The 12,754-nt window shown below is 45.0% G+C and overlaps 1 protein-coding gene across 1 annotated transcript in view; it reads right to left on the bottom strand.

The window, feature by feature from the left end:
* The window catches only part of EGLN3 (egl-9 family hypoxia inducible factor 3), a 26,989-nt gene that overhangs the window by 13,346 nt on the left and 889 nt on the right, over positions 1-12,754 (bottom strand). The window lies entirely within an intron of this gene.

Raw genomic sequence — 12,754 nt, 5'->3', positions numbered from 1 at the left:
GTATGTAGTTACCAATCAAAGCATACCATGAAAAATACCTCGGATCAATATTCTTAAGCTAGACGAAACCTAGAAAATAGTTCACCTGGAACCCTCAATGAATTTTAAGATCATTTACCTTCATACACTGCCACTAGACCAGGAAAAATAATAAAGTTAAAGAATTTTCTCAAACAGCAAACCTTACATGTACCATCCATCGGTGACTTGCATATTGCTGTGATGCTGGAAGCTATGCTACCAATATTTCCAATCCCAGCAGGGTTCCCCTCAGCACACAGGTTTCAGTATTGCTTCTTGACCAACCCTACACTGGGAAGAAAGACCTGGAGATGTTCTGAAAATCAGTCAATAAAGCCTGAGGGGTCACAACAGAAGATTGTCTACTATGACATCACGGTCAGGAGGCGGTCTTGGGCCTGCGAGGTTCGTTCGGTCATGCATGTGGTTGTTGGGAGAGAGCCGGAGCAGACTCTGTGCAACCAGCAGCCAAAGAGCTTCTGTTTCCATTTGCATTGTAGCTCTCGGGAAAATATATGAGGGCTTCAAATGGTGCATGGAAAATTCCCATTATCTCTTAGTTCCATTTTTCCACGAGCTTTCTGACACTCCCTAGTTTTGGCTGAATCAACGAAACAGCACACAGCAACCAACTCAACGTATAATTAGAACTCACGAAATTCAGTGGCCACATTGATTTAATGAGTAACAGTCATATAGGGCCGGACACTGTTGGATGTTCTTTCCAAAGATCTCACTTGATTGTCATAGTAACCCCAGGAGGTACGAACCAGGAATTTTTAATCTTCCCACTTTACATAGGAGGACACTGAGGTCCAAGGAGGTTAAGGGCACAGACCGAGTCTGAGACGGGGGATTTTGAGCCCAGTTACTCGTTTCACTGTGTGGCTCAGTCACGTAAGCCATGCTCTCATGAAGCAGTTTACCTAACGTCAACACGTTCACTTCATGTAAAATTTTTAAAGTGAGCTAGGCGAAAGTTCCCTGAGCAGATGATCAGCTTCACACTGAACACTTCGTATGGGTCTGATTCAATGCACCCACTGTATTCCCCTCAATGTACCGCCCCGCCATTTGTCTCATTTCCTCCCTGGGTTTGTTGCCAGCCCTTCATTCCGAGCCCTCGAACCCTTGTCCCTGTATACACGTTGCCCTGGGGGTCTGAAATCACTCTAATGTGAAGGTGATCCCAGCTCCAGATCTGAAGGGTAAAGGTCCCTCCCAGGTGCTATCGAACCAGTAAACCTGGTCCCTTATTATGACTTTGAATTCCATATTTTCCTCTCATACTCTCTGGGACCTTCTAAGGCAATCCTTTCCAGAACAGCTGGTAGTGGTAGCTAGGTACCATCTTGCCCTGGGCTACAGTTGAACAGCTGCCTTGGATGAATTGTGTTCCTGTTGCCTTTCAACTTGCGCCACTTCCTTTCCTCTGGTTGGAGAAAGACTAAGATTTGCATCTTAGATGGCTGTACACAAGCTTTTAAGAACCCAATTGCTTCTCACCAAAGTAGGTTATATAACATATGTAACATTGTCTTTGTGAACCATGTAATGTCAATTGACCGCCGCTCCCTAAGACCCCCTGCCCAGACTACGGTCCGGATCTCCGGAGCTCAGTGACTCATTCCTGCAAGGTGTTTAGTTAGGTCTAAGAAGTTTTCATAATTGCATGTTCCACCACATCTGTGGATCTATTTGCACTAAAAGTAAGTACACATATACAAGTATCCTCTGCCGAATCTGTATATACCCCCACCCATTTCCTTTCCCACCTGTTCAGCTTGCACGTCAATCCCAGCACCCATTTGTAGAGCCCCACGATTGCAGGACTGTATCTAACAGTGTCTGCCTCTCTTTGCCACCATCATTTCTCTCCTGACCTCCTTCACTGTGCCTGTGGGTTCTCCTAACCCACTTCACTGATTGCCACTTGTCCATCCCTAGCCCATGACGCCCCCTCCCCCAACTTCCAATCATTTGTACCCATCTCGAAGAACATTTTGGCGGGAAGACCTGTTCTTAAACCTTTTTAAATTCTGATCTCATACAGTATTTGTTCTTTTTGTGACTAATTTCAGCCAGTCTCACGTCCTCCAAGCTCACCCCCATTGTCAGGCGTCTCGCACTCATCGTTGTTCTTTAATGTTGTGTGGTAGTCGTCCATTGTGTACATGTACACAAGCTTATTTATCCATTCTTCCACGGAGGGCCGTATCGATTGTTCCCATCTCTTTGCTACTGCAAATAGTGCTGCTATGAAGAGGATGGTGCATATAACTTATTTTCTCTAGGAAATAATCCTCCAAGTAGAGCTGGTTGCTGATCATATGTATTTGCAATCCCCACCCTCTCTAGGCTGTGAAATCTTGGTAGCCCCGGCAGGGACCAGATCTGCTTGGGAGCAGTTGGTCAAGAGCCCAGGCTTCAGTTGAAGCCGGCCCACAGGCAGGCTGCTCTCCGTCTGCCTCTGGGCTGTGGAAGGAAGCCAGTCTCCCCAGCACCATTCCGAGGTTCAGGGCAACACCAGTCAAGGTTTTCGGGCTTGTTTCAAAAGGACAAGATAAGTGGCCCATTAAGGGGGCAAAATGTGTAAAGGAAATCTAAGCAACACCTGGTGAACTCAAAGGAATCCCTGAGGTGAGAAAAAAGTTCCCTACTCAGGCACAAAGATTGCATGGGGGACCCTTTCCTCTTCCTCTGCCACAATACTTACCCTCCCCAGGAGGAAGAATGCCTTCCTGGTGGCTTAGTGACCTACAAGTCGGGCTGCTAACTCAAGGTTAACAGTTTGAAACCACCAGCGGACACTCTGTGGGATGAGGAGGAGGCTTTTTGCTCCTGTCAACACTTAGTCCCAGACTCCTCCAAGAGCAGTTCTACCCTGCCCTGGAAGGACGCTAGGAGCCAGGACTTAGCTCACGGCAGTGAGCTTCGCTTTGGAGTCTTGGAAACAGCACTTTTTAAAACTGCATTCCAGAAGCCCCCTGCTAATGACGTACTCAATGAACCCCGTTTTTTTTGGTTTCTTTTCTGTGTATCTTATTGTTACTCATTTGTACTCTATACAATGCTGCGGCACGTAATGTGCTGATACTGTTATCATTCTCCGATGTGGACTCGTAGATGTTCAAGTTTATGATTGACCGCTCATGGCCTGGTCTATGACGCAGCCAGTGTGCATGTCCGGAATGGTTAACAGGCAAAGGGTTGGGCAGCAGTCAATCTAATGGTATATGACAACCGAACTATACACAAGCCTAACCGCCATTACAGCTGCAACTTCACCGCCGACCAGGCCTCCAGCACGGTCCCGGCAGGATTGTGTGCATGCCCCAGAAGCAGGCGGTGCTGTTAATTTGAAGTCAAAACGTGTTCAAGCTTCTCCAGTTATGATGCCTGTACTGCTTGGACCCCCAACATGTCTAACAAAAGGAAGTTCTAATCCAGAAGCAGAAGTCAAAGAAGGCTGTAAACATGGAAAGAAGAGTTAAGGAGAAGTTGGACAAGTTGGAAGAAGGCGAGTCTTCGTCAAGATATTTCACAGGGGAAAAAGGGGAGCCAGGGTGTTTTCTAAACTAAACCAAAGGCTTCAGGCACCTGGACACAAACACTGATCACTTGGTTAGAGTCAACAGGCAGATTCAGGAAACAGTGAGATGTTACCACAAAATACATTTAGAAAAAAAGAAAGGGCCAGCAAAGTAACTGGCTAATTTTCTGACGAGAAAGTCACCCCCGGTCCTTAGGATAATCCAGAATCTTCCACAAGTGGGGTTATGACCGCAACTGGCAAAATGCTGACACTGGGAGGGAAACAGTGTTAACTTGAGGAGAGGTGCTATTAATTCCAGAGAGCCCACAGGTAAGACTGCCTCCTGTACACCCAAGAGAACACAGCAAAACTTTCATATGTTCCTCATGGCTCCTGAAATAGCGGTTCAAACCCTAAGTGACAACTAAAACCATCCATGCCTAAGTGAAAAGAGAAGTCAATGTGTGCTCACTCACATCTCTACCTAATGAAATTGTTGATTGCAATTAATCTAGCTTAGTGTCTCAACTTTGCCCCCAACCAGGCCCACGCTGCAGCCTCATGACCTGTCTCATTTCCCTCTTGCCATCTTACATCAGAGGCCAAAGATCATCTCAGCTTCTCTGTGGTGCCCACGGGTACTAAGACAGACACTAGCATGCAACAGATTGTCAATACCACGAGAATGATCTGCTCACAGGAAGTGTTTTCCAGTTTAGTTCCTCAGACTCACTCTGGAGACCACGTACATGCAGGTGCCTGAAAGCACAGGGCCTGCTAGACTGGGCGAGGGGCAACACCCTGAGGTCATAGCAACCACTCGGCACGGCAGGAGGGAACCAATTCTGATTGTTGCCAATTTCTGTTTCTGGAAAATAAGTTTATTAGTACAAAGGAAAATGATATAGAAAATGAATGGGTGCGTTAATTTAGCATAAGATGGGTTTAAGCCTGAGTAGATGTTTGGGATGTCTACAGTCTAAAAAAAAAGCGTGTAAAATGGATTAGAGTGTGAACTGGAAAACAAAAGGCAGGTGATTTATGGCTAAAGTAAGTCTTTTTAAAAGGCTCCTTTAAGAATTTCTAAGATATGAAAGAATAATAATAATAATAATATATAATTGATCAAAAATTCACAAGGTGGGATGGTAAAAAAGAGGAGCCAAGGGCTCAATATTTTGGAAATGATGATGGTAACATGTGTACAAATATGCTCAATACAATCAATGTATGGAATGTCATAAGAGCTGTAAGAGCCCCCAATAAAATGATTTTTAAAACATTTTTTTTCTATCAACTAGGAGAGAAAAATAAATTTTAGCTGAGGAGAAGGAGGGGGAGAGGGACAAGAAGTTCCACTGGGAACCTGAAAAATAAAAGCACGATTGGCCAATTTTGACCACTAAGGTTTCACGTTCCTGCCTGGCCTTCAGTATTTTGTGAATACATTTGTAAAGATGATCTGTTCATCCACTCCAACCATTCAAATTAACCTACAAAACAAATACGAATGGGAATGAAGCCATAAAAAAGCAGCACCAGAGAGGAGGGAGGGAAGAAAGGCCCACCATTCATTGGGCGTGAGGTATTCGGATTCCGCGTCTTCCCCCAGGTTCAACTAGATGGAGGAATAGATACAGGCAGAGAAGGGGAGAGTGGCAACACAAACTTTTTGAGTGTCTGTGTCTGGAAAACAGAGAATGAGCTCAAGATGTGCAAACCGTCTTAGAAAACATCCACTGATCACTTGCTCAAAGCTCAAATAGAGTATTGCCAGTCTTTTATCTAGTCCTAAAGAATTAACAGCTGCCTTGAATTGGTAAGTGTACTGTAAAAGGGGGCACTTAGTAAATAGAAAACCCGAACCAAACTCGCTGCCACCAAGTTGATGCCAACTCACAGAAACCCTATAGGGCAGGAGCGAACTACTACCCCTGTGAGCTTCAATCAAGAGACTACCCCGTTATGGGAGTAAAAAGTCCCATTTTCCCCCTGACTTTGTAAATAGGTACTGACTTAATTTACTAAGAGATCTGAAAGTCTGCATTACCAGTGTGTCCCGATTTTTAACAATGTTTCCCGCGTCCGCAGCATTTTTTAAAAGTCCCGATTTTTGGAAAGAATGCACGACAAGCTAGGGTATACAGTTTTCGGCTGCCATGTGGCTATTTCGCCAGGATATGAGTCTTATCAATGGTGTCCCGCTTTTGTCCCGTTTTACCAATGTTAAAAACTGGTCACCTTACATTACACCAGCTGCGAAACCACCGGTCTGAGTGGTCAGAATTTGGCTCTGTAACAACAACAACGTCATTCCATTGTGTCGACTCCGATTCAGGACTGGTAGGACCGAGGAGAACAAACTGCCTCGGAGAGGTCCCAAAGCTGCCATCTCCACAGAGGCAGACTGCTACATCATTCGCCAGTGGGCTGCTTGCTGGTGGATTCGAATCACCGACCTTCCTGTTAGCAGTTAAGCCTTTAAACCAGGGCTCCTTCTGGTTAAAGTAACAGTTAAGAAAGCCGTACCCTGGGTCACCTACCATCCGCAAGGAAAGTGAGGAGAGAGATTCACCCACAAATCAAACCAAAAGAAGACGACAAAGTTAAAGTTCAGTCCCATACGTGTTTAATATGAAATAATCAAGGGAAAGGGGTACAAATTCCGTGTATAATTAACCAAGCCAGCTAATCTCGCTTGGCAAACAAGCACATGAGCTCTGAATTTCAGCCAAATCAACAGCTCCTGGCAATCTGCCAAAGCTGAATTCCTTAGTCTGGCATCATAAAATGATTTGTCTGTTGTATTTACAGTTCCAGTGCCTCTGGATTGAGCTACCCGCTGGGCACCCCTGGCAGTGGCCCAGCAGAACACATCTGAACCATCATTACTGTCAGAGCATGTGCCTTTGACTAACACTGGAGAAAAATGACACCCAGTTCTTAGAGCAAGGTTAGTTAATAGCTACAAAGTGCTGCTACAAAGGAATTAGCAAGTCTGTTGCTGTAACAATTAACAAAGAATTAATAGCCATCTCCATTGTGTTCACCTGCAAGCTGCTCCCTTCAGCTCCAATGGGCCAAGGTCAAAAGTCATTTAATTTATGGACGCCTCACCTCTGAGAAGCAGAGCAATTGCTGTAGTGACATGCGTGGCCTAGGGGCAAACTGCTCTAGCCCTGCGCAGGGCCCTGGAGGAGGCAGTTCTCAGAGGGCTCTGCTCTTCACAGGCACAGAACTTACTCCATCCCACCGGAGAGCTGCAGCTGTGAGTCGGCATTGACTCCCAGGCAGCAGTTTGGTTTAGGTTTTTGATCCTTCACCTAGCAACCTTCCACAACAAAAGCTCACTGCCACGGGGTCAGTTCTGACCCAGAGTCCCATAGGACAGTGTAGTAATGCCCTTGTGGATTTCTGAGAGACTGCCTCGTCTTTCATCCACAGTGCGGCTGGTAGTTTCAAACTGCTGACCCGGGCAGCTAGCAGCCCAATGTGTGGCCAACTACACTACTGTGGTTCTTCAGAAAGGGGTAACAACACCAAAGACTGCTTGTTACTTACGTGGAGTTTTTTCAGGCAGAAAGGAGGGATATACAAGTTATGCTTGAATGAGTTAGGTCAAGAAGGGAAATCATTGTGGCACACAAAGGTTGAATGCGGACTACCTAATGCTACTGTGTATCTGTATTATATTTTTAGTTCCTTGAATGAAATACAAATGTAGATGAACTAACTTATCACCCAGGTGCACCAGTCTAACCTAACTCATTGTGCCTGCCCCAATCAAAGCAATCCTTCCTATTAAAGCCTCTGGAGCCTCTGATTGGGGTAAGGAGTCATGTGACTACTAACCAGAAGGTTGGCTTTTCAAGCTCGACTAAATACACCTCAGAAAGGCCAAAAGGCCTCACAGTTGGCTTCAGAAAGGTCACAACCTTGAAATCCCAGTTCTACTCCAAAATGCACGGCGTCATCCCAAAACGGAATCAACTCAATGGTAACTAGATGATTTGATATTTTCCCAAAGCCCTTCAAGATCCGGCTCGAGGGACCGTTTCCCCAAGAGCTGCTGATATCTCTTCTGGCCCTCATACCATTAATATTCTGTCACTTTGAATAAGAGAGAGAAAAAACCCAATGGTTTAAACAGAAATGATTAAACAAAAAGGATTTCAGTTACATCAGAAACAGAGAAAGCAAAAACTGGTGGCAACGATTTCACTTCACCCAGCTTATGTCTCTGGTGAACAGCCAATGGCTACTCCGTAACACGCAAAATAGACAAAAAGCACTAGGAAACCTCTCCCCCTGGAGAGACTTGCCTCACTGTGAGTGGAGCTGTGTTCCACACGTTATGAGCGTGCAGCTTCTCCAAGACCTGCACTTCCTGTGGGCCCCAGCAGCCATATTTCTGACATGGGATTCTATGTGCCCCTCACCCCATCCCCGCTACCACCCCCACCCACCCCCATCACAAGACCAAGAAAGTCCACTTTCCCCCCGAAGTTAGCGGATCAGACTTCATCCCGGAGGGATGACATCGGGGATTCTGGAACGTTTGAAAAGTCTTCGCTGAAGGCTACCATAGCCAATATGGGGCAACTGCTTGGAAAAGCAGCCAAAGCTTAGAGGGAGAAAAAAATAAACAGGCGAGGCAGAGAGATGCAAAGGGAAGAGGCCATAAAGCTCCGGAGAACAGGACGATCACACCTGTGGTCCTGGATGCTAACGACATTCTGCTTCCTAGTTCCTGGCTCCTATCTTCTGAGAACCTAGACTACACATCTGAAATTGGGTCCTAAGAGATCCTGATCTTTGCAGCACACTACCCATTTTTTGCTTGAAGTAACTTACAAACCAAGAGCCTGATCCACCAAGACAAGGTCCATTAAGAAAGAAGGAAGGTTCTTGACTCACCGGCCGGAGCAGGGTGAGCCAACACTGTTAGTGCTCACCAGTGGAGGAACCAACCCAGCACGCGCATCTTGCATCACACTTTCTATGCTGCGTAAACCTTTTGCTGCTTCATCACTCCTCTGCATTGCTTCTCGGACTGCTTCTGTTCACACTGCAGGCTTCATAAGAGGGCTGGGCTAAGGCAGGGGGACTCCTGAACCCTGAAAACCTGTTGTGCTTTCACTTCGTGCATTTGAATTGGACATGTAAGAGAGAGACATAAATGTGCATTCTTAGCTATCCATACTGTAACGGCTAAGCACTGGATTGCTAACAAGGTCGGTGGTTTAAAGCCACCAGCCACTCCAAGGAAGCAGATTGAGGCTATCTGCTCCAGTCAAGATTCACAGCCTTGGAATAGTCTGGACAGGGAAATGGCTTGATGGCAGTGGGTTGGCTCGTTGTTTGTTTTGGATAATGTTAGTGATTGAGCGAAAAAGCAGCAGCACTCGCTTTCCCTTGTGCCCTGTCTGCTTGCTACCCACGGATCTTTAGGGTCTTTGCTCTGGACTAGTGACCCTGTTTTGTTGATGCCCAAAGCACACGTTTACTCCGTAGTCTGCCTCACAACCCCCTGGCCTAACAGTACTCAGGACAGAGACTGCAGTCAGAAATAACCAGGCTATAATCTTCATCTCAGCCACCTAACATTGATGAGGGTTCAGAGTTCCACAGACACTATTTAATTAGTGGATGGTGGTGTAGCGGTTACTTGGGCTGCGATCCCCATGTCTGGCAGTTTGAAACCACTGGCAGCTCCTCGGTTCTAAGAAAGACTGGGCTTTCAACTTCCATACGGTTAGTCTCAGAAACCCACAGGGCGTCGCTATGCGTCAGCATTGACTCAATGGCATGGCACTGTGTTTGGTTTGGTTTTATCAATTACGTAATGCCCCCCACCCCCACCAAGAAAAAAGCTTTAGGGTATTATTAATAGCCCTCATTTCAAAATGTAATGAAAGCCAGACAATTTGCCTAAAGTGACAAGGCTAGTAATTCCAGGTCCAACCTCCTAAGCCCCTATGGTCAACTGCTGCTTACTGACGTTGTGACTTTGGGCACATTATTTAATCACGAAACTGCCGAGCGTTCGCAAGAAGACAGTATCTGTGAAGCGAGTAGCAGAGTACCAGAACGCAGAGGAAAGAGGCCAATAAATGGCAGTTCTTGTTATTTGTTTCACATTTGCTCCTGGTGAGGTAGAAAATGTCCACACAAAAAGTCCATGTGGTGAGTCTACAGTGAACTGCTTCAAGCAGAAATACTTTTAGTTCTATAAACTGCACGTTCTCTGGAAAAGAGCCACATTCAAGAACTAGGCGGGCAAAGCAAAAGGAATAAATTATGACCAGTATTTATCTTGGATATAGTCTAAATTCTCCAAGAAAGTCAACTTGCAGATAAGGAGTTTGAGAGCTTCAAGACAATAATCATGCTTGAAGTTAGGGGGCGCCATACTGCTGTTCACGATAAGAAACCACTTCCTCAGAGGGTCTTCACAGCACCGACTCCTCCAGCAACGTGGAGGTAGACAAAATTCTTGACAGTAACAGCGTAGTTGGGGGGCGGGGGAGGGGGGAGGCGAGGGGAGGCATTTCTTTCCACACTCATCCACAATTTTAACTTGAGTTCCAGTACTGTATACTTATTTTATTCTCTGTGCTATCACTTCACTGATAGTAAAACCATTGCTACATTACCCAATAACCTTAAAAAAGTCCATCCAAAAAATTGAAAACAGTTAATTAGGAGAAATAATCACAATAGTGAGTAAGCATAATCCGAAGAAATTAAAGTAACTGGAAAACCATTTGATCTAAAATAAGTATATGTTGGCAAACTGTTGAAACTAGGAAATGGAATCCACCTCACTACCCTTTCTATGTTTATGTATATTTGAAAACTTCCATAATAAAGAATTGTAAATAAACTTAAAACATAAATTTATAAAGTCTGCCTCTTAAAATTCTTCTTTCTTTTTTTTACTGAAGCCTGTTTAAAGGGTGCAGCAGGAAATTGGGCCTATATGACTACTTTGGGAAACAGCCTTGGCTGAGGGAAGAGAAGTGATTAAAGAATAAAAAAGGTTAAGTGAAGGTGGAATTCATATAAGTCACGCAGTGATGGAATGTGTTTCTACAATACTTGAATAATGAGACCCAAGGCCCTAAAACATCACTAAGAAGTCTTCTAATAATAAATAAGCAAACTAGCCTTTCTCTCTTTTTTTAGTGATAATTGTTTGCTCAAGCCATCTCCAACATTTGGTTCCAAATCAGTCACATGGAATATCCAATCTAGGAGCCCTAGTGGTGCAGTGGGTCCCGCTGGGGCAGCAAACAGCAACGTTAGCAGTTTGAAAACAGCAGTTGCACCAAGGGAGAGACGGGACTCCAGTCTCAGAAACTCACAGGGCAGTTGTTTACCCTGTCCCAGAGGGGGTGGCTTTGAGCTGGCATCAATGGGATGGCAACGCGTTTGGTTTTTTTGTACTGAAGTACAGGAGTCAAAACTTCCAAAGGAAGCCTGGGAATCTGAGGATGGGCAGGTAATCCTTCTGTCCATTATCTTTAGTGGACACGATGAAATTTCTGACTTCAACTAGCAATTCATCACCTTCTGAGAGGGTGAACTGCTTACTTTTTTTTTTTACTCAGCAGATAACCCATTAATGAAGAATCATATATCTAGAGCTTTTTTTCCCTTACCCCACTCCCAACAGTGCTTGTCAAGTTTTAGGTCTAGCCTGAAACTCTACCTCTAGTCCACTTTGGGCATTGCCAAATAACAACATGTAACTTCCAAATTTTAGTGACAACTTTCGACTGATTCTGGCTTCTGCTCTGAGAATGCCAGGGAGGGAAATTCTTAACATCTGAGATTAAAGTGCGATTTTCTAAGACTGGTAAGGAGCCCTGTTGCCCTTTCAGGTGAAAGCACCTCAGCAACACTGAAGGTAACCAACCCCGGAGACAGATGTGGTTGCTGAGCACAAACCGTGGTGGTGTTGATCAAGACCATTGACTTGCTAATCCACCACCAAAATAATGGAAAAAGAAATGCAAACACTTAACAACAGTCTTCTACAGAGTTCAGTCAACTCCTTATTTCCCTAAATCCAAGTAAAATGGAGAATGAAGCAATGTCTTCCAAAAAGACCTACTGTATTTGCATCTGATAATTAACAATGTTCTCAGAGTCTAAATCTTCTTGGCTTGGTCTCTCTACTCTGCCATTCACTCACCTTGACCCCTCCTCCCCACTTCTATGCATTTCCATCCTTTACACTTGTCCTTGATTAAGATCATTCCTTAGCACTTATGAGACAAACAAGGCAACAATGGTTTGGTTAATCACAGGATCGATCTTGGATTAAGAAACACTACATGTTTCTAGAAGAGAATGGTGCATGGGTGTATTTTCACTTCCTCCTCATGGCTAGTATGTTTTGCCTCACTGTGTTTCAGTGAATATTCTCAGTACTTCTTCATCCCCTTGAAGAATCCAGAGTTTAAAAAACAAAAACAAACCAACAACACATACACACATTAAATCACTCAGAATTGTCCCCTGAGAAATGGGGTGGGCTATCATTTGAAGAAAGACTGAGTAGCTAGGCTATCCTCCAGGAAATCCTGTTCATGCAACATTGAGGGTACCTGTGAGTTCCAAGATTTCTGTCAATCTATCTGTACATATCTCTAGTATAAATTAGCCTCCAGGGAGTCATTTTCCACCCAAGCTGAACACAAAAATATGAGACATCGTTTTTTTCTTTCCACTCTCTCACAAATTTCACCCCAATTTGGAAGTACGACAGTGAAGACGGTGGTGCCACGCTGAGCACCAGGAGAGGGTTTCCAGAGCTCAGTAAAGGGTCTGAACAGTGTCCTGCATCCAACCAAGAGCTACAGTCAGCGTGGGTCCTGCACTTGGTACCGAGTGCTACTCTTTCCCACGGCAAACTTCCCCCACACCTGCGGGACCCAGTCCACGCGTCAGCTCCCACGTTGCAAGATCTGTCTCCAGAGTTCTTCATAGAGTATTTCTGTGGGAATACCTGCTGAACACTAGGGAGGGGTGTACTAAGTGTCTTTAAAGTAGGCATTTAAGGCGAGCGCACGTGTGCCGCGGAACATACACAATGGCTCTAATTCCCATCCTCTCGCTTAAATCTCTGAGAAACTCCCTCTCTTAAAATGGGACCTAGAGCCACAGCTAGCTAGTAGCACCCAGCAGAGC

Source organism: Echinops telfairi, unplaced genomic scaffold, assembly GCF_000313985.2.
Source record: "Echinops telfairi isolate 266 unplaced genomic scaffold, ASM31398v2 ScPeMD7_18;HRSCAF=68, whole genome shotgun sequence".
Taxonomy (NCBI): Eukaryota; Metazoa; Chordata; class Mammalia; order Afrosoricida; family Tenrecidae; genus Echinops; species Echinops telfairi.
The sequence above is the reverse complement of the archived record's forward strand: the minus strand, read 5'-3'. Positions and strand labels throughout refer to the sequence as shown.